Source organism: Leucopleurus acutus, assembly GCF_964270905.1.
Source record: "Leucopleurus acutus genome assembly, chromosome: 6".
In the NCBI taxonomy this organism is placed as follows: domain Eukaryota; kingdom Metazoa; phylum Chordata; class Mammalia; order Artiodactyla; family Delphinidae; genus Leucopleurus; species Leucopleurus acutus.
This window is the reverse complement of record NC_139149.1, coordinates 78720586-78743963: the sequence shown is the minus strand read 5'-3', so window position 1 is coordinate 78743963 and position 23378 is coordinate 78720586.

The following is a 23378-nucleotide window of genomic DNA, read 5'->3' as shown; positions in this document are numbered from 1 at the left end:
ATTTAGGAATTGAGATCGATGACATGTTATATATTCTTCTGAGCTGAGGTAACCAAGGTCAAACAGAAGTAAGATTAAACTGTTATTCCCTCTATTCTCCAAGCCTTTTCCAAAAATATATATGGAGAAACTTTAATTCAAATGTCAACTGAGACTTAGTAATTTACCTGAAATGCCCAGATTGGAAAAAAAAAATCAACAAAGTAATGCAACATGCTATAGGCAATTGATGGAACTACCTCATAACTAAAAGAGCACATGTGGATTAACAGTGAGGTATATATTTGCTTAGTTAGAATTAGAAGCTAAATATCATTTACAACATGCAGTTTTATCTGAAGGTGTGACCAGTACTGAACAGACTTTGTAAATCTTAACAAAGCAGGAAAATATGAGCTATTGTGCATTACTATATTGTTGAAGATACATCTTTAAAATTGCCGTGCCTATGAGTTAACAGTAAAACGTATTATTAAAAAATAAAATCTTTGTTGTTTTAAAGAGAACTCAGGATCCTTTCACTCAATTTCTTTCATTTTTAAAGACAAGGGAAATGAAGCCCAAAGAGGCTATGTTTGAGCAGTGTCAGAAAGTGAGTTCAAGGAAAGACTGAAGCTTGAACCTAGGTCTCAAGGAGCATCATTATTGTGTTCTTATTTTCTTATGCCACCTCAGTTACTGATTTGATTTTCATTTTTTGGAAAAGCTTCTCTTATCTAATATAATACTTCATTCATTTAGTATATAATCTAGTTTTATGAACACCAGTTAACATATCAATTTTCTAAAATATATAAAGCCAAACTATTTTTAAAGGGCAGTTTTTTTGTACTTTTCATTCTCTGAACAGAGCCCTTTATTTCACATACTAAACCCAAATGATGTTTACTGTCAATTTTAGGTTAAAAACTCACTAAATACTTTTATTTGGATTTTTATCCTTGGGAATAACAGGTATAATGCAATAATTGACATGCTAGTGAATAGTTCATTCATCTGCCTTGAGAAATTATTTAATATTTGGTACTCCAACCTTAACATTTTCTAATAAATTTGTGGGTAACTACATCCTCCCTTGCTTACTAAGGGATATTATGAATTTGTACACTATGTTCCTGGTCTCTTTTGATTAGTTTTTATAAAAACTTTATGCATACATAAAAAAACAGAATGGTAAATTGTATAGTGTTGGTCCAATTTCTTCTATATTAGTTTATTCTGTGGTCTTAAATCTACAAATAATCACCTTCTTTATTCTCTATAAATGGTACCTAGAATGCAGTGCCAAATACTCTGCCTATGACTCACTGATTTATTTTACAGATGTAGAAAATGTTCACACATTTCATAATATTTTACTGAAAGGACAACTTGACTTTAAACCATGCAGGTGTACATTGGAAGATGCTGTGATAATGGCAGAGCAGGTAGACTTCAGGGAATGTGATCATCTCTATGGTGTTTGTATTTAAGCTATTATTTGATTTGAATTGATGTCTCAAAGTTTGGAATATGATGACTCTTTCAGCAAATTAATGATTTTCAGTGACTGAAAATGCACATTAAGTCCAAAGTGATCGATAGCTTCTATAAAAAATATTAATGATGCAGTTCACACCTTTATGGCAATTTCCTGAATTATGTTCTGTGGCCTTGAGGGAGTGTTAAATGTTTGTATCTTTTGCTTGTTTCTCTAATCTTGCGCACCATTAAAGTTTATTTCAGGAAAGCCATATCCAATAATAAATGTAATTTAAAGTTCAAAATTAAAAATTATGTTTCAAATGGGAACTAAATTTATAAGGTAAGTTCATTGGTATAAAAAAGACATACCATATTCTATTATTCAGATGATTATGCCTATTAGTGCAAAAATCACTTGATGTGTATGATAAGAAGGTTTCTAGCAGATGTCTCTTTGATGTAAGATATAAAACAGTACATATCTCATTAAACAACACATCAAAAGCATAAGAATGCAACCATTAATCTATATTTTATAATTTCCTCATAATAACTCTAAGTAAAACTCATTGAACACAAATGAAAGAGCTGTAGAAGAAGGTGATATTAAAATTCACATGTGGTTCAGTCCTTGTTCCTTTGAATTCTATCAAACATCTGTTGGTCCAAATTGAATATAAAGTATAAAAAACAGTTTAATATTTGAATGATAACTTAGAAACATTTCCAACAGGAAGAATGATCACTTTAATGAGTTCATCAAATATGTACATGTTGTCAAAGAATGCTAGACTCGGATGAGATACTAAGTGCCATCAAACCCAATTCCTACATTTTGCAGATGAGTAAATTGAGGCATGTAGCAATTAACTAATTAATTGCTTTAACTCATACAATTAATCATATTCAAGTCCTGATTAGAATTGGGGTTTTTTAGACAAATATTTCAGAGTTCCTTCTAGTACTCTGCCATGCTCTTAGACTTATACTTTCTATCTCAGAGTATCTTAATTTCTTAGAGTTGAAAAAATGCCTTATGCCAGAGATGTTTGTTATTCAACAGCATAAACAGAAACCTGGGGCAGGTGTAATATATGAAGTACAGAAATAAGTATCATTAGGGTTGAGAGCCTCTTTATTTGATTAATGCCTACTGACCTTTACTATTCCTCAGCTACATCAGACATAACCTTCATGAACATGCTCTAACACTGGTGGGGTTTTTGTTGTTGTTGTTGTTTTGCGGTACGTGGGTCTCTCACTGTTGTGGCCTCTCCCGTTGCGGAGCACAGGCTCCGGACGCGCAGGCTCAGCGGCCATGGCGCACGGGCCCAGCCGCTCTGCGGCATGTGGGATCTTCCCGGACCGGGGCACGCAGACTCTCAACCACTGTGCCACCAGGGAAACCCAACACTGGTGTTTTTTATCTCTGTCATTATTACCCTCATTCTTACCAGAAGCCTGAGCATCTTCCTTCACACTATGCTACATATCTCTCAAATCTATCTACATTTTTTTCTCCCTAACTCTATTACTTGTGCTGTTACCATCACCATCCTTCTCCTCACATAGGGACCATTCCATATACTGTTCCCTATGTCCAGAGCTCTTTTGATTTTTTTCAACATCTGCCTAACTCTGGGGCCTGTTTCCTGACATCTGAGACCAGACTAGTTTCCTTCCATGGCATGCCACAGTGACTTTCCCAGATCGTTCACCCAGCATTTTATCACATGAACCTGAGTTTGACAGCATATTTACCTGCTTCAACCAATGTATGCTCCTTGGGAGCAGGAGTTGTACCCAACTCAGGAGTTGTACCCAACTGCTGTATCTCCAACATCTAGAACTGTGTCTAGCTTATTGTAGGCACACTCACACACACACACACACACACACACACACACACACACACAACTTTTTGAACAAATGCAATAATTATATCATATTTTAGGAATAAATCTTTGATTACTTATTTTAAATTCCCAACTTTCTCTAAAATGTATCTGTCATTTTCCAAAGAGAATAACAGATTCTAAGATTTTAATAAGGTTTAGTCTGTTTATTGTGTTATAGTGGAATGGATTGCTTTTCTGTATTACTGAGATGAGCTCACTCTCTAGAAAACCATACTTGATGATGAATAATTGTCCCATCTTTTCCTGCAAACTATAATGTGGCTTTTTTGGTCTCTTCTATCCTGCTGGCTCAGTAATGGCTATTTAGAATTAACTTGGGGTCATCTTCAGTGCAGAAATAACCAATGAACAATCATTTTGCTCGCTAAAAGAGTGTCCATGCAAATATCTTTATTTTATTAAAAAATCTGGGCTGCAATTACCTGTAAATATAATTGCTATTATGAAATTTAAACATTCATATGATATCAAGATATAAACAAAAAATTACAGAGAGAAATAATAGCAACAAAATTAATTATCTGCCCATTACATTTACCTTCAAGGCCTTGAAATCATGCTAACATATGTAAACTGTAATATAACTTTATATGAGACAAGTAAATCAAATAATAAAAGAAGTTTATCAAATGCTCTTACTCTCATTCTTACCAAACACTATTTTATTTTATTTTATTTTTGCTGTTGTTAATAATGATTTAATCTCTATTTAGAAAGAGGCAATACACAATTTATATAGCAAGATTTAAAGAAACACAACACCTAAGTACAAATCAATATCATTTTCATTAATACTCAAATATCATCAATATCATTACCCGTCCATTCCCTCTTCTTTTCACTCACGATGCTTAGGGTGCCAAGCACTATTTTATTGTTAACACATTGATATTTATTATATTACATAGTTTATTTGTTATATAGTGTGTCCATAGCATCCTTGTACAATTTGTTTCTAAATATATCAGGAGGGAATAATCTGCATAATACAATTTCATCCACTTTCCTCCTCCCCAATTCTACTATCTGAAATGAAGCCACTGACAGCCTCCCATGTCTGGGTGAGATGAGTAGGAGCTTTTACTCAACATTTCAATGCAGCAATTTAGACTTTAAAATATTCATTATGCTTTTGGATATGTTTTAATGTAACTATTATGTAGTGAATGTGTTATCTGGAGAAATAAATGTAATTAGGACAAATAAATCATAAGCAATTTTATTTACATTTGAGTAGATTTCTCTGTTGCATTTCTCAGCCTGTTACATATTATACAGAAGTAAAGTTATTAAAAATTCAAACTGCACAGAGATTTTATGACTATCGTCTATAGCTACTATACTATTTGGACTCAGTCTAAATTTATTAAATCCTCTTGAAAAAAATAATGCCAGCTAACTATTATTTAGTACTTGTGCTTGCATTAATCTCAGTAATTTGCATTCATTATTCACCTAATCCTATGTCCAAGAAGTTTGGCACTATTTTTATCTTCATTTTATGGATGAAAAAACTGAAGCATAGAGAAGTTGAATGAGCAACCCAAGATTACACAGTTTGTAGATGGGAGATTCAGATTTTGAACCCAGGCAGTTTGTCTTGACACTTTTAACCACATTTACTGTTCTCCTTCTCTGAAGAAAAAAAAATCTTTTCACTTTTCTTCAGGCAGATAGAACTTTAGTTACTCTGAAATAATTTCATGCTTATTTGTTAATATTTTGGTCCTTTTAAATATGCTAAAAATCAAATAAGTAAATCTAACTTATAGTAAAAATGTAATCACGGCTATACTTCTAATACTCAGCTTTTTAATGTAAGAATAGCATATTTACTAAATTAAAGTAACTCTTTTCAGAAGAAATTGTTTAGACTTTTGGGTCCACCTAGGCAAGTTACCTGTCTGAAATATCAGTTTACAACCAGTGGTATTTTTAAATTCCTTTTTGACCAATTTAACTGTGGAAGGAAATTTTGATAGTCTTAGTTTTCTAAAGTGGTTCATTTTAGTAGTCCAACTGGATAATCTGCCTCAGAGTCAATTTTAATATGCTAGAGCATCATAACGTTCAGTACAAAGTTCTCAATTTAATAGTTCACTTATCTTTATTATAACAAGTCAGAAAGTAAAGTAATAACTTCAGAGGTCTGAAACTATAAGAACTTTTCAGAGGCAATTGTTACCAACATTTTCAAATAGTCATTTTGGAAGATTTAAGGGCATTGCCTATTTTTCAGCTTTTGAGACTTTCTGAGAAATATATCTCTTGAATCTATTCCAGTGACTTCTGTTTCACTGCTGTGAATTTTTTGTGAAACCATTTATACATTTTAAAGTTCAAGGTGATGGCCATTTTACCATCTATGAAAAAGATGACCCTTCTGCTTTTTTCAACTGTCACTTCCTCAGAACTAACAATTTCAACTTGAAGTCTGATGTTATATAAGGCACATTGACCTTGAATTTGAAATTTAACTTTCTTGTGTACTTATTCTTTATGTAATTGGTATCTCATGTTATCAAAAGATTTAAAGCAACGTTTAAGTTGCTGCAATTCAGAACACAAAATATTCAGCTTAAAACATCATTTAATAAGATAACAAAAGAAATAATTTAAAAGGTATAATTTTCCTTAGATTTAGCTACAGATTGATGAGGAAGCCAGGAGTAGAAATATGCTGGAGTTTGCGTGATGTGTTGTATTTGAGAGATGGTATTATTTGGGGAGGTAGAGAATAAGAGAATAGAGGTTGTGGTCCAAGGATTAGAAATCCCAATATTTATGAGGGTCAGGCAGAAGCAGAAATGAAGGGAAAGGAATCAGGTAGGGACTGTAGCAAACCAAAGAAATGTACCTATTTAAATGTGGGAGGTTCAGCTAATTGTTGACCTGCAGAAAAGTAGATTCACTGTAGCCAAATCTTCTCAAAGTTCAAGAGAGGCATGACATCCAGATTATGAAAAATGTCTCCATGTTCAAATCCGAGCAACTAATCCAAACATTTTTAAATTCTCAGTGAACTAATCAAAATGTATGTGCTGACCAGACCTAGGCCCAATAATACAGCGATTGAAGGTGACCCATTGTAGGAGGCAGGTGAGGACACATAAAATGGGACTACCATTAGATATGAAGTCGGAGTCAAGGAATCAGCAAGATTTTTGAGTTAGGAGAGGACTACATATTGAAAACTTAAAGGAAATGAAAGCTCACACCTCCAAGTGAGCATTTTATTTCGAAGTAGCCCTCTTGACTACTAGTTTATTTTCAGTGATACTAATACTTATTTCTGAAAATCTTTTGATGTATATTTTTCAATTTCTTTAGGGAAAGTTTACTAATCATACATTAAAATGAACCTCATTACTTTATAATCAACAGCGTGATTCATCATCATTTTCAAAACAGTGAAAATAGCAGTTATTGGACACATACCTGTTAGCAAACTCTTTACTTGGTACTGAAATTTTAAAAAGTGAAAAAATGCACGGCTCTGCTGGATCTAATTGCAGAGTAGGAAACTGACAAGGAAATAATAATTTTAAAAATGTGTGTACCATGGTGATTGTGGTATTAGTGTGATGTGTAGGCTTGAGATCTTAATGGAAAGAAAAGATATTATGAATTAAATAGTGATCAGAGTAGGATGCAAGTGATAGAGCCCTCAGCAAATAGAATGTGAAAATGCATAAAAAACTGTGCATGGGGTTTTCATGAAACTTTATTTGTTTTTAAATTTTTGGTAGCGCTGGGTCTTCAGTTGCTACCCACGAGCTTTCTCTAGTTGTGGAGAGCAGGGGCTACTCTTTGTTGTGGTGCGTGGGCTTCTCATTGCGGTAGCTTCTCTTGTTGTGGAGCACAGGCTCTAGGCACGTGGACTTCAGTAGTTGTGGCACATGGGCTCACTAGTTGTGGCTCACGGGCTTAGTTGCTCCACAGCACGTGGGATCTTCCCAGACCAGGGCTCGAACCCGTGTTCCCTGCATTGGCAGGTGGCTTCTTAACCACTGCACCACTCGTGAAACTTTGAGGAAAGACATTAGCTTGGAAAGGGATGAAGTTCCTTTGGGGAGTAAAGGAAAAAATGACGGGATACACAGACCATAGCATAGATGTTTGATAGTAATTAGATTGTTCTTGAACTTTAGTATCCATTTGAATTTTGAACTGAGAGAAAACAACATGAATGGAATAATAATATTTCTGTAAAAGACACATGCTTGATAATTTCTCTAGTATCTAAAGATAATCTAAGAAAAACAAACACACACCACACACACCCACAAACAACCCCCCCCACACACACAAGAGCTAGGTGATTTTCCCAAAATGAGAAAAAAGGGAATCTATTTACACATGTACGTTATTCATTACCCTTTATACCTGTAAGAGAGAATGGAAGGGGTGTTGTCAGGGAGGAAGAAATTTGCCTCTTCCCTACTATGTTCTTCTGGCTGGTTTGCGACTTAGCTGATACAAAACGATTAATCTAACAAAAGTTCAATGACGTGTATACATAGGAGAGACCCAGGAAAACTGAGTAATTCACCACAGTGGCTGAAAATTTCACCTTAACTACCATCTTCAGCTAAAGACAAAAAAGGATGTTGGGGATAGTAGTTTGGGGATTCAAAGGGGAGGAAGGCAGTTCACATGGAGATGGAAAAGCAAAAGTTTGGTAAACAAAGGCTTGCTAGATCTTGCGGAAATTTGGGGACATAGAGTGGACTCTGATCTTTAGGCCCGCACCTAGCCCATATTCTTTGCAGATATCCCTAGTGATAGCTCTTTTCCATTCTAAGAACAGGCACTCTATCTAAATTATTTTTAGACAGTTTGGGGGCAAGTCAAAGTTTCTTCCTGAGTCTTTTGGACCTTGATTGGTTTCAGCTTGAAATAATCTGCATGCCAAAGAGACATTTTGGGGTGGCAAGTTTGTTCACCCACAATGGTATGGTAAAAATCAACAAGACAGTTATGAAAAAGAAGTTTGAGGGGCTGAGGAAGGAGATGGTGGTCGTTTGTGGTCTCTTCTTGCTTTCCAAACATACTACTACCATTGTACAGTAATAGAAGCAAACTGTAAAAACGTATTTTCAGTTTTTCAGTGTGCTGTCACAAGGGCAGCAATATCATCCTACAACTCTGTAAACTCAAGGACTCTCTTCTTCAGTTCCTTAGGGTAAGAAGAATCATCATTTTAATCCTGTACTCATAATACTTTTTAAAATATAATATTAATTAGTTTTGAAGTGACTGATTCAAATCTACAGCAGACATCTAAAGTTTTAAGAAAAAATGCCTGAAACTGGCATCTGATTTACATATATATGTATATATATATATATCTGTAATTTTAGCCAGCTTATGAAACCATGATATCATTGCCCTGAAACTTTGAGAATTAATTAATTTAGTAAGCATGAACAACATATAGAAGTCAAACTGATTAATTTTTGATCAAAATCTCCAACTTGCACATATTCTCCATTTTGACATTTTTGTTGAGAATCACTAGCTCCTCCACTCTCTTTCCTCCTCCATCACACAAATATTTAATATCTCTTTAGCCCACTAATTTATATTTGTTAAAAAGATTCAAAAAGATACATGCACACCTATGTTCATATCGACACTATTCACAATAGCCCAAACATGAAAATAACCTAAATGTTCATCAACAGATGAATGGATAAAGAAGATATGGTACATGTATACAATGGAATACTCCTCAGCCATAAAATAATGCCATTTGCAGCAACATGGATGCAACTAGAGATTATCATACTAAGTGAAGTAAGTCAGAAAGAGAAAGACAAACACCATGTGATATCATTTATATGTGGAATCTAAAATATGGCATAAATAGACCTATCTTCAAGACAGAAACAGACTCACAGACATAGAGATCAGACTTGTGGTTGCCAAGAGGGAGGCGGAGAGGGAGAGAGATGGACTGGGAATTTGGAATTGGTAGATACAAACTATTACATTTTAGAATGGATAAACAACAAGGTCCTACTTTATAGCACAGGGAACTATATCTAATCTCCTGGGATAAACCATAATGGAAAAGAATATTAAAAAAAATGTCTATATGTGTAGAACTGAGTCACTTTGCTGTACAGCAGAGATTGGCACAGCATTGTAAATCAACTATACTTCAATAAAAAAAATAAATAATTTCAACAACACATCTCAGAAAGACCAAGTCATGATTATATTGCTATATTCTAGGAAAACCATTGTTTCTTAAATATGATTATTTTTCCATAGTCTCATCTACAATTCTGACTGTTCCAAATAACATTTTAAATTTAGGATGGGGTAGAATTTTAAAAGCCCATGTATCTAGCATGTTTTTTATTTGACTAAATATGTATTTACTTCTCTTGATTTAAGACTAGGCCAAAAAAAAAAAAAAAAAAAGACTAGGCCAGAAGAAGAAAGCAGAATCAAGTACATATTAGGTTCATTCATCTGAGTAGAAAAGAAACACATGATGATAGGCTGCCAGTGATCTCTAGGTGACGAAAACATGTTGTGTGGAAAACGATTCTATGGTAAATAATATTTTTCTCAAAATAAGGCCATATTTAAACTACAAAATTTAAATGACATACAGTGCTATTTTCTAAACCAGGCATTATTGTCTCATTAATCTTAATTTCTTTTTTACCTAAGAAAGCTCTGTGTTCCTTATAAAAGACTGTTTTGTTTTCTACATCAGAATGTTCTATACAGTTTGAGGTCAAAAAAGTAACATTGACAGTAGAAAATGTGCTATCATTTCTTTCCGCTTGGAACATGGCAAATAAACATAAATATTCATCCCATCCAGGTAATTAGAAAGATTGCCACTAAAAAAGGTAGTAATGTAAATATCATTGCTAGAAGGACTTGGTGATAATAATAAGTCCTATTATGTTTCACTGTATGGCCATAACATGGTCATGATAATAAGAGTAGAAGTATCGTGCCTACCAATATACTTTTGCTAATATGCTTATTCTGAAATTTTATAAAATCACATTTTCTTATATGTATTTTTATTTTACCCATTTATTACAGTTTTCCTTTCCTACTCTGAGAATGCATTTAACATAACATTTTTCCCACGTTAATTTGCTTTGTTTTATAGCTTTATTTTCTCCTTTCTTTGAAATGCATCTCTAAATGTCTTATGTTTGATCCTTTGCATGCAGATGATAGATAAAAGGACTACAGAGAGTTCAGTTGAGGCTATTCAGTGCACAGCGTCTTTTCTTTATCACATTGTCTTTGTTTCCTGTCTACACTAGACTAGATGGCAGAACCACTCAGCGTCCATCCTCCCCACTCCACTTCATTCCCAAGGCAGGGGCATTGGGAGGATACATGTACCTCTCCCTTTGGATCAAATATGCAAAAGCAGCAAAGCTATAAATTAAAAGGAAAAGAAAATCCCACTTGTAGATGCATCTTTCATTCTCTTAAAATATCCAGCCACCAGTTCGAAGGTTTCCAAATGTGTTTTTCTCATGAACCTAAGCAGCTGGTTCCCTTTGTTCCTAGCAGAACAGATTTGCTCGAATGAGAAGGAAGGTGCTAGGAGACTTGGATTTAGTTAAACTAATAATTGTCAAGTACTTCTCAATGAGTCTCTGTTTTCCAGTACATTATGGCAGTGCTGTTTGAAAGACCGATGTAGATTTGTCATGAGCAATGCAGAAACCAGAACCAAGAAATGAAATTTATAGTCCTATCTGACATCAAGGAATTTAGGGAGAAGAGGGAAGAAAGCCATTTTTTGAGGCCCATTTGTCTAAAGGTGCAAAACTACACCAGGACTAATTTTATATAGGGTTGACAAAATGGAGAGCACAGCAACAGCCAATTAATATAGGCCCTGTAGGAGAAAATGGACAGTTTTGTTGTTGTTTTCTTTTTTTTTAAACAACAGGTTTTGCTTTTTTTGACTTTGAATGTATAGCCTGTTTCACAAGCTTGGAGAGGTATGAATTGTGTAATTCACACCTATTACAAAGGTGTAATTCACACCTATTACAAAGGTGTGTATTACCTACAAAGCTCTATTTACTTATTTAACCAAACTACCTTCTGTGGTCTGCCAGGGGAGGGAATGGGCTGCTTTTTCTCTGGAAACTGAATCAGCATGGTAATCAGATTCAAAGGTATGAATAGCAAAATCTGACTTGATCAAGTAAAAAGTAAGAGCTAGGCATACAGTAAATATTATTTTTCATATTTTCAACAATGCTGTAAGATAGAAAGATCTTTTGTTTCTGTTCGTTATTTTTTCCTTTTAAATTTCCATCTGAAAATAAGGATTAAATACACGCTTAATGTTTTATAACTAGGAAGTGTGTAGCTGGAATTCAAACTCCTGCCTATAGGATTCTAAAATTTTTTGACCCCAATATGTCTCAAACTCAAAAAAGGGTCTGCTCAGAAAAACTTTATTTATATAGAAAGGAATGAAAAAGAATTTCATTCCTTTATTGGTTTATCAGTTATTTATCAATTTATCAATCATTTACCATACACCAGACTCTGGGCTAGGTGCTGGAAACAGACAGGCAAATAGGACGGACTACCTTCCCTAAGTGGGCTCAAGTAGTAAGCTAAAAGCCTTTACACTCGTGACAAGCCTTTCAGAATAGACTTACTATTTTAATACCTCATTCTACACTTAAGGAAAGTATGGCTCAGAGTTGCTCAATAACTACCCGAAGTCAAATGGAATAAAACCTAAAATTATGATTGAACTTTTTTTTTTTAATTTTAGCACTATAAGAAGTGAGAATCTCACTTGCAAGGCACTTGAGAAAGAAAAATCGTGATTGGTCATTTCTATGTGATTAATCATATAGAGATTAATTTACCCTCTCCTCATGTGCTTTGTGTAGATACTATTTTGCTGTACTCTTTAACCTTCTTATGAGGTCCTTTCCTGCATTTTTTTTCCCCTCTCCTTCATTCCTTCATTCTCTCTTTCTCTTTTTTTTTTTTCCTTTTGGACGTTATCTGCCATTTTAATTCTGTTTATTTTTTTTTCTAACTCCCAATTCAGGTCACTTCATTAATAGACAATGATTCTTTTGAAATAAAACTAAAGGAAGTACAGAATCTGAGAAAGAAAAAAGTAACTTATCATTTATTTCCCCATGACTAAAATATTTTCTTGTTCAAGGAATTTTATAAACTGATTTTAAAAACATCTGGAAAAGCCCTAAATAATTTAAAATTATAATCATGTGATGAGTTGTTTTCATTTAGGAAATAAGTTTTGTTTTAGCCTCCAACTTTCAAGTATCTATCTGCTAGTGAAGAATTGTAGAAAAAGATTTTTAAAAAAGCATTTTGGAATGGACTGCTATGCTTTGATATGTTTCAGGGTTTAACAAACTAAACACTAGTAAGTTGAAACCTAGATATTTTGTCAATAATTCTTTACTATTTTTTGTATTATTCTGAACAAATCTTTATACCGTTAGTTACTTAGCTTTTGAAGAACATATGATTTAAATTTACTTTCATTAAGAAATGTTTAAATATGCTTAGAATTTTAAAATAATTTTTATTTTTTAAACATTTCACTAGGTAAATGTGTTTATCCTAGAAAAATTAGAAAATATAGAGGAGTTTAAGATAAAAAAAGGGAAAGGAACTTAAAACCACACATTAAACTTTTCATCAATATTTGATCATTTTTATCCACATATTTCTATTTTTATTTTCTATACATCTTTAATATCTATGTAAAAATTGTACCTTAAAATTTTACTGTAGTTTACACACATTATTTGTACTTGTGTATGTCTGTCTGTGTGTGTGCTTTATGTTTTTAATTTTTGTATAAAAAAATGTGGTCAGTGGAATTCTTACTCTTCCTGCTTGAGGGACCTAAGATATGTTGCCAGCTGGTGAGATAAACACGCAATAGTCATCTATCATTTTTTTTTTTTTTTTTTTGGTACGCGGGCCTCTCACTGTTGTGGCCTCTCCCGTTGCGGAGCACAGGCTCCGGACACGCAGGCTCAGTGGCCATGGCCCACGGGCCCAGCCGCCCCGCGGCACGCGGGATCCCCCCGCGTGCCGCGGTACGAACCTGTGTCCCGCGCACCAGCAGGCAGACTCGGAACCACTGCGCCACCAGGGAAGCCCTGTCATCTATCATTTTTATGTGCTGTATTAGAAGACCATAAATATATAGTTATATTTTTCTTAATATTAATCATGAATAGAATTTCTTTGTAATTATTTAAAAATTCTACTGGAGAATGAACTTTTGTAAACTGGAAATACTCATCCATCATATGATGTACAAATGTATATCTCTGTTGATGTAATTAAAAGAAAACAATGTAGATATTTGATTCTGATTTTGCTATTAGCTATCTTTGTGGAACTGGACTTTTTTTTGGTAAAAATAGGAATTTATTTATTTGAACAGCGGAATGTTTCTTACAGTTTCAAAAAAATACAATTTTGTGACTTAACACATTCTTTAATATGTTATAAGACTGAAATAGAACCTAGTTCAAAGTGAAATAAAATTCACTACACAGGAGATAGTAAAAGAAACTGTAAGATGCTTGCAGAAAACTACAGTTCTACTCAGTGTGATCAATAACAAGAGACATTCACTTCCAAAACAAATTTTTACATGTTATTTCTGTTAGTCAATTGTTGCAAATTTTACATGTAACTCTAATGAGGAAACCTCTCATGTGTAAAAATGTCTAGCATATCTCTTTCCAAATCCTAATTTACTTTGTTTATCAAACAATTTTCAGTCATAATTTCTACTCCAAACACTGAAAGTAGTCAATATTAACAAAAAGTAGAATATATGAGAAAAGACTTGGACAATTTAATTAGTCAGATGACAGTACTAATATGCATTTTGAAATATGCACAAATGAATAATTTGCTTCCTTATGGAAAGCAACTTTTTTATTACATTTGATTTATAATAAGATATTAGTTTCAAGTATACAACATAGTTATTCAATATTTTTATAGATTATACTCCATTTAAAGTTATTATAAAATACTGGCTACATTCCCTGTGCTATACAATATATCCTTATGTCTTATTTATTTTATACATAGTAGTTTGTACCTCTTAATCCCCTACTCACGTCTTGTCTCTCTCCCCATCGGTAACCACTAGCTTGTTCTCTGTGTCTGTGAGTCTGTTACTATTTTGTTATGTTCATTCATTTGTTTTATTTTTTAGGCTCCTCATGTAAGTGATAATATACAGTATTTGTCTTTCTCTGTCTGACTTATTTCACTAAGCATAATACCCTCCAGGTCCATCCCTGTTGTCACAAATGGCAAAATTTTATATTTTATGACTGATATTCCCTTGTGTATATATATACCACATCTTCATCCATTCATCTGTTGATAGGCACTTAGGTTGCTTCCATATCTACAGCCAGAGCCAGGTATGAGCCAGGGCTTCTTGTGGGCTCACTGATGCTGGAGCAGAAACACTGATGATGTTTGTGTCCCAGCTGGTTCTGTTCTCTCTAAGTGTGTGCTCTCTTCCTGGCAGTGGCACGTCCACCCTAGTGGAGGGCAGTGCTAAAGCAAGATGGGCTAGATTGGGGGTCCAGTGCAAGCTGGGATGTATCCTGAGACAAGCCAGTCAGAGTCCCATGCCATTTCCCATCTGCTGCCTCCACATCCTCACTGGCAATTGCCACCCTCACCCCCTTTAGAGGTAGGATCAGGTCTGAGCTCTCTGCTTCCTCCAACTGTGTGCGCCTCTCCTAGCAATGACACCTTTGCCCCAGTGGGGAAGAATGCCAGAGCAAGAGGAGCTGCAGTAGCTGCCTGACATGAGCCAGGGCACATGTTGGGATGGTCTTGACAGCCCCAGGATGCTCCCAAGTTGCCACCTCCATGCATGCTGGCACTGGTCACCTTCACCCTGTTCAGATTCAGAGCCGGGTCCAAGCTGGCTTCATCCCCCGCAAGTGTGCACTCTCGTCAGCAGTGGCAGCACTTGGCCTAGTAGGGTTGCACTGGAGCAAGAGCTGGAGCAGACTCCCGATGCAGTCTAGGGCATGTGCTGTGGTTGTCATGAGAAATTTAGCCAGAGCCTTGGGGAATTTTCAGTGTTTCCTCTGACTTTTTCCTGGAAGTAAGCAAGCATGTATGTGTGTTCTTCATGAGTGGAGTCTGTTTCTTACAGCCATCCAGTAAGTACCACTGATTTTCAAACCAGCTAAGGGGACTTGCCCTCCCACTTTTGGATTCCAGGGGTGGGGTACCCAATATGTTACTTGAACCCTGTACTCCCCAGGGAGCATCTCCAAGCCCATGATATCCCCTCCTCTTCTGTGTCCTCTGCTAGGGGTACAGATCACAACCTGATAGCTTCTCTTCACTTCCTACCCAATTCTGTGTGGATCTTTCTTTACAGCCTTGGTTCTAGAAGAGTCTTTCTGCCAGTCTCCAGTTGGTGTTCAGTGAGAGTTGCTCCATGCATAGATGTATTTTTGATGTGTTCATGGGGAGAGCTCATGTGATGTGTTCGTGAGCTCAACATCCTCCTATTCCACCATCTTGATCTGCCTTTGAAAACAGCTTTCAAAATTTTTGATTATTCACTATAAAACTGAACTCCTATATAACAACATTTAAAACATTTATTTTAAAATATTATTTTCATATTTGCATATAATGTTTAGTTCTTACTCTCTCTTCCCAAAACGAATGCTGTATTACATGGTGAAGGAAAGGATAAAATGATTCTAAGTTAATGAATTATTAATGTATTTAGATGCAAAACAGATACCCTGATTTCCCATTTGCCTTTTTTAGAGCTTTGCCTCTGGGGGTATTATGACTTGAAAGGATTTCTGAGGAAAGGAGTTGTATTGATGGTGAAGCTCAGAAAAAAAAAGTTCTTGTTTTATAAAAACTTTAGGTCTTTCTACAAGTTTATTAAGACCTGTTGAAGATAGTTCAGATGTAAAACCTAAAAAAGCACTTCTGAAAAGTGAATCAGGTTACTCAGCATGATAAATATATCTCTCTGAATATTTTCAATTATAAAAAGACCATAAAGAATATGTATGTACTGATATTCATTTCAAATAATTATATCTTTCAACTAAAAACATGTATGTCTTTAATGTTTCTAATTGATTATCTTCAAGATGGCATACCAGCATCTGTGATTGAAAATTATATACAGTCACCTAATATTTTTATGCAATCTTATTTTCAAGAAATGCCACGTCTAAACGTTTAAGCACATAGTCACACATTATAGTTCTTTTGCTTTTCTTTTTAAAGTTTACTTTTTATTTTAACAGTATAAGGAAATGCATAACTTCTTTGGACACTATCACTCACAAGCCCTTGTCACTGTTCAACTTTATCTGAGGTACAGAAGCAAGGGACTTTGGAAAGCTTAGCTCATCTCTAGGGACTTGAGAAACAGACATAAAGTGAAGGCACAGAGAAAAATGTAAAACCAGTTCTTTGTTTCAAGGTTCTCAGCCAGGATGGATTTCATATCCAGGACCACAATCCACAGCAATCTTGTTACATACAACTGATGTCACTGGAAAATGTGGTTTCTCTCTACATGTTTTTTTTCCCCTATCCATTCATCTATGCCTCTTCTCATTTGTTTTCTCTTTCTACTTAAGTATATCCTTAACCACATTAAGCTTTTAGCTTCTCAACTTCTCAGCTTCCCATGACTATCTTGTCTCTCTAGAGTTTCTATTATGTTCTAATTTTTATCTTAACAACTTTTCATTTTTGAGCTTTTATCTTACATTTTGCATAAAGTCAATTATTTATTTCTATTCTTCTTAATCTCCTATCTCTCATTATACTGAAATATTAGCTTATCTTTAATGAATTTATAATTATCTTGTTTGTAAAATGCATTCTAGTAGTGTGCCGTTTAATCTTTGAACTAATATGCTTAATTTTAATTTTTATTTTAGAATAGTTTTAGATTTAGAGAATAATTGTGAAAATAGTACCAAAAATTTACATATATTTCACAGCTAGTTTTCCTTATTATTGACAACTTATATTTGTATGACAACATTTGTCATAATTAAAGAACTAATATAGATACACACATCATTATTAACTAAAATCCACTCTTTATTCATATTTCCTTAGTTTTCACCTAATATCCTTTTTTTCTGTCCCAAGAGACCTTTCAGGATAATACATTATGTTTAGTTGTTACATCTTGTTAAGCTCCTCTTGACTGAGACAGTTTCTAAGACCTGGCTTGTTTTTTATGACTTAACAATTTTGAATATTACTGGTGAGATAGTTTGTAGAATATCCTTCAATTGGGATTTATCTGATGTTTTTTCTTATTATTAGACTGTGGTTAAGGTTTTAGGGGAGGAAGACCACACAGTCTCATCACATCACATCAGGGACACATATCACCGACAGGACTTAGCATTGTTGATGTTGACCTTGATCACTTGGCTGAATTAGTGATTTTTAAGTTTCTCCACTGTAAAGTTACTCTTTCGCCCCTCTTACTGTACTGTACACCTTGGAAGGAAATCACTATGCCAGCCCACACCTAAGACATGGGGAATTTTGTTCCCTGTTCAGGCATATCTACCTAAATTATTTGAAATTCATGTACATAGGAGGTTTACCTTTTATCCTCCACTTATTTTTTGTTGAATAATTTTTATAAACATGGGTATTTACTGGATTTTAATTTTAAATTTGGATACTTATTTTGTACTTTGGGTTATAATCCGATGCCACTTTATTTATTCCATTGCTCAAATTGTTCCAGGTGTGGGCATTAGTAGGTCTTTCAGTAGGCTCCTGTGTCTCTTTGACATACTTCCAATATTGTGTTTTGTTCTTTTCGTGTCTTTGTTTGATTGTTTGTTTTAGTACCTCTTTACTTTTTGGCACTATAAGATGCTCCAGACTCATCTTGTGTGTTTCCTGCCACTGCCCACAAGGACGCATTTCTCCAAGGACCACTGGCTCCTTTTATTGAAAATATTAGGAACTAAGATCTTAGTACTATGTGTGGTTGTTGCCACTGATCTGTCATTATTTCTGGGTCCTCTCAGTTGAGAAAATGTGTGTGTGTGTATAATGTACATACACACATATCTATAAATATCTCTATGTATAGCCATCGATATCTGTATTAAGCTACACATGAGTTCATAGTGATGATCCAAACTGTAAATTATTACCACATTGATGGTTCTAGAGTTCTCTTGCTAGTCTGTAACTTCCCACACCAAAAGTGAGAAGACTGATTCCCATTTATTACCCATTTGTTTAATTGTTTATTCCCCATATACATATTTAGTGGTTTCAGAACTGTTAGTCCGTATCTATATGTGGATAATCTTTATCAACTAGGGCAAAGTTCTTATGTACAGTTCCTTTTACATTTATCTTAGAGTCCCCATTGTTTCATCCATTTGTTATAGGGTTAGAATATTTTGTCCCATTCTTCATTTCAACCTGGGATCCCCCAACTTCCTAAATTAAAAAAACAATTTCATAAATTAAAGTTTGCTCTTTGTGCTTCAAAGTCTTACTGGTTTTGACAAATTCATGGTTTCACGTTTCCATTATTACAGTTTCATGCAGAATAGTTTCCACCACACTAAAAAATCCTGTATGATTCATCTATTTACCTTTTCAGCCCTCTCATCACCTCTGAACTTTTGTAAATCACTGATTTTTAAAACTATAGTTTTTATAGTTTAACTGTAGTCTCTAAAGTTTTGTCTTTTCCAGAATGTCATATAATTGAAATCATACAGTGTATAGCTGTTTCAGACTGGCTTTTTCACTTAAAATATGGATATGCACTTATGATTCATGCATGTATTCACATGGCTTGATGGTTCATTGCTTTTTTTCACTAAATAGTATTCCACTACATAGATGTACCATATTTTCTTTAACCATTCATCTCTTAAAGAAATATTATTTGCTTCCAGTTGGTTTTTTTTTTTTTTTTTTTGGTTTGGCCAGATTTAATTCAACATTTATGTAAATTTTAATACCAATAGTTTAATAGTCCATCTGAGTGAAGGTCTTTTTTTTGTTAACATCTTTATTGGAGTATAATTGCTTTACAATGTTGTGTTAGTTTCTGCTGTATAACAAAGTGAATCAGTTATATGTATACATATACCCCATATCTCCTTCCTCTTGCATCTCCCTCCCACCCTCCTTATCCCACCCGTATGGGTGGTGACAAAGCACCAACCTGATCTCCCTGTGCTATTCAGCTGCTTCCCAGGGGCTTTCTATTTTATATTTGGTAGTGTATATATGTCAATTTTACCCTTTCATTTCATCCCATTTACCCTTCCGTCTCCCCATGTCGTCAAGTCCATTCTCTATGTCTGCGTTTTTATTCCTGTCCTGCCCCTAGGTTCTTCAGAACCATTTTTTCCTTTTTTTTAGATTCCATATATATGTGTTAGCATATGGTGTTTGTTTTTCTCTTTCTGACTTACTTCACTCTGTATGACAGACTCTAGGTGCATCCACCTCACTACAGATAACTCAATTTCATTTCATTTCTTTCATGGCTGAGTAATATTCCATTGTATATATGTGCCACATCTTTTTTATCCACTCATCTCTTGATGGAAACAGGCTGCTTCCATGTCCTCACTATTGTAAATATTGCAGGAATGAACACTGTGGTACATGTCTCTTTTTGAATTATGGTTTTCTCAGGGTGTATACCAAGTATTGGGATTGCTAGGTCACATGGTAATTCTATTTTTGGATTTTTAAGGAACCTCCATACTGTTCTCCATAGTGAACAGTTTATATTCTCACCAATAGTGCAAGAGTGTTCCCTTTTCTCCACACTCTCTCCAGCATTTATTGTTTGTAGGTATTATCATGGTGGCCATTCTGACCACTGTGAGGTGATACCTCATTTTGGTTTTGATTTGCATTTCTCTAATGATTAGTGATGTTGAACATCCTTTCTTGTGTTTGTGGCAATCTGTATATCTTCTTTGGAAAAATGTCTGTTTAGGTCTTCTGCCCATTTTTGGATTGGGTTGTTTGTTTCTTTGATATTGAGCTGCATGAGCTGCTTGTATATTTGGAGATTATTCCTTTGTCAGTTACTTTGTTTCCAAACATTTTCTACCATTCTGATGGTTGTCTTTTCATCTTGTTTATAGTTTCCTTTGCTGTGCGAAAGCTTTTAACTTTCATTAGGTCCCATTTGTTTATTTTTTTTTTAATTTCCATTTCTCTAGGAGGTGGCTCAAAAGGTATCTTGCTGTGATTTATGTCATAGAGTGTTCTGCCTATGTTTTCCTCTAAGAATTTTATAGTGTCTGGTCTTACATTTAGGTCTCTAATCCATTTGGAGTTTATTTTTGTGTATGAGGTAAGGAAGTGTTCTAATTTCATTCTTTTACATGTAGCTGTCCAGTTTTACCAGCACCACTTATTGAAGAGGCTGTCTTTTCTCCACTGTATATTCTTGCCTCCTTTGTCAAAGATAAGGTGACCATTTGTGCATGGATTTATCTCTGGGCTTTCTATCCTGTTCCATTGATCTATATTTCTGTTTTTGTGCCAGTACCATACTGTCTTGATTACTGTAGTTTTGTAGTATAGTCTGAAGTCAGGGAGCCTGATTCCTTCAGTTCCATTTCTCTTTCTCAAGATTGTTTTGGTTATTCGGGGTCTTTTGTGTTTCCATACAAATTATAAAATTTTTTGTTCTTGTTCTGTGAAAAATGCCATTGGTAACTTGATAGGGATTCCATTGAATCTGTAGATTGCTTTGGGTAGTGTAGTCATTTTCACAATGTTGATCCTTCCAATCCAAGAACATGGTATATCTTTCCATCTGTTTGTATCACCTTTAATATCCTTCATCAGTGTTGTATAGTTTTCTGCATAGTTTTCTGCATCTTTTGTCTCCTTAGGTAGCTTTACTCCTAAGTATTTTATTCTTTTTGTTGCAGTGGTAAATGGGATTGTGTCCTTAATTTCTCTTTCAGATTTTTCATTTTTAGTGTATAGGAATGCAAGAGATTTCTGTGCATTAATTTTGTATCCTGCTACTTTACCAGATTCATTGATTAGCTCTAGTAGTTTTCTGGTAGCATCTTTAGGATTCTCTATGTATAGTATCATGCCATCTGCAAACAGTGAAAGTTTTACATCTTCTCTTCCAGTTTGGACCTTTTATTTCTTTTTCTTCTCTGATTGCTGTGGCTAAAACTTCCAAAAGTATGTTGAATAATAACAGTGAGAGTGGGCAACCTTTTCTTGTCCCTGATCTTAGAAGAAATGGTTTCAGTTTTCACCACTGAGAATGATGTTGGCTGTGGGTTTGTCATATATGGCCTTTATTATGTTGAGGTAGTTTCCCTCTATGCCCACTTTCTGGAGAATTTTTATCATTAATGGGCGTTGAATTCTGTCGAAAGCTTTTTCTGCATCTATTGAGATCATATGGATTTATCCTTCATTTTGTTAACATGGTGTATCACATTGATTGATTTGCCTGTATTGAAGAATCCTTGCATTTCTAGGATAAACCCCACTTGATCATGGTGTATGATCCTTTTAATGTGCTGTTGGATTCTGGTTGCTACTATTTTGTTGAGGATTTTTGCATCTATATTCATCAGTGATATTGGCCTGTAGTTGTCTTTTTTAGTGATATCTTTGTCTGGTTTTGGTATCAGGGTGATGGTAGCCTCGTAGAATGAGTTGGGGAGGGTTCCTCCCTCTGCTATATTTTGGAAGAGTTTGAGAAGGATTGGTGTTAGCTCTTCTCTAAATGTTTGATAGAATTTGCCTGTGAAGCTATCTGGTCCTAGGCTTTTGTTTGTTGCAAGAGTTTTAACCATGGTTTCAATTTCAGTGATTGTTTATATTTTCTTTTTCTTCCTGGTTCAGTGTTGTAAGGTTGTGCTTTTCTACGAATTTGGCCATTTCTTCCAGGTTGTCCATTTTATTGGCATATATTTGCTTGTAGTAATCTCTCATAATTCTTTGTATTTCTGCAGTGTCAGTTGTTACTTCTTTTTCATTTCTAATTCTGTTGATTTGAGTCTGCTTTTTTTTCTTGTTGAGTCTGGCTAATGCTTTATCAATTTTGTTTATCTTCTCAAAGAACCAGCTTTTAGTTTTATTGAACTTTGCTATTGTTTCCTTCATTTATTTTTCATTTACTTCTGATTTGATCTTTATGATTTCTTTCCTTCTAATAATTTTGGGTTTTTTCTGTTCTTCTTTCTCTAATTGCTTTCGGTGTAAGATTCAGTTGTTTATTTGAGATTTTTCTTCTTTCTTGAGTTAGGATTATATTGCTATAAACTTCCCTCTTAGAACTGCTTTTGCTGCATCTCATAGGTTTTGGATTGTTGTGTTTTCATTGTCATGTGTTCCTAGATATTTTTTGATTTCCTCTTTGATTCTTCAGTGATCTCTTGGTTATTTAGTAGTGTATTGTTTAGCATCCGTGTGTTTGTATTTTTTAAAGATATTTATTCCTGTAATTGATATCTATTCTCATAGCATTGTGGTCAGAAAAGATACTTGATACTATTTCAATTTTCTTAAATTTACTGAGGCTTGATTTGTGACCCAAGCAAGATATGATCTATCCTGGAGAATGTTCCATGAGCACTTGAGAAGAAAGTGTATTCTGTTGTTTTTGGATGGAATGTCCTATAAATATCAATTAAGTCTATCTAGTCTAAAGTGTCTTTTAAAGCTTGTGTTTCCTTATTTATTTTCATTTTGGATGATCTGTCCATTGGTGAAAGTGTGTGTTAAAGTCTCCTACTATTATTTTGTTACTGTCAATTTCCCCTTTTATGGCTGTTAGCATTTGCCTTATGTATTGAGGGTCTCCTATGTTGGGTGCATAAATATTTACAACTGTTATATCTTCATCTCAGATTGATCTCGTGATCATTATGTAGTGTCCTTCTT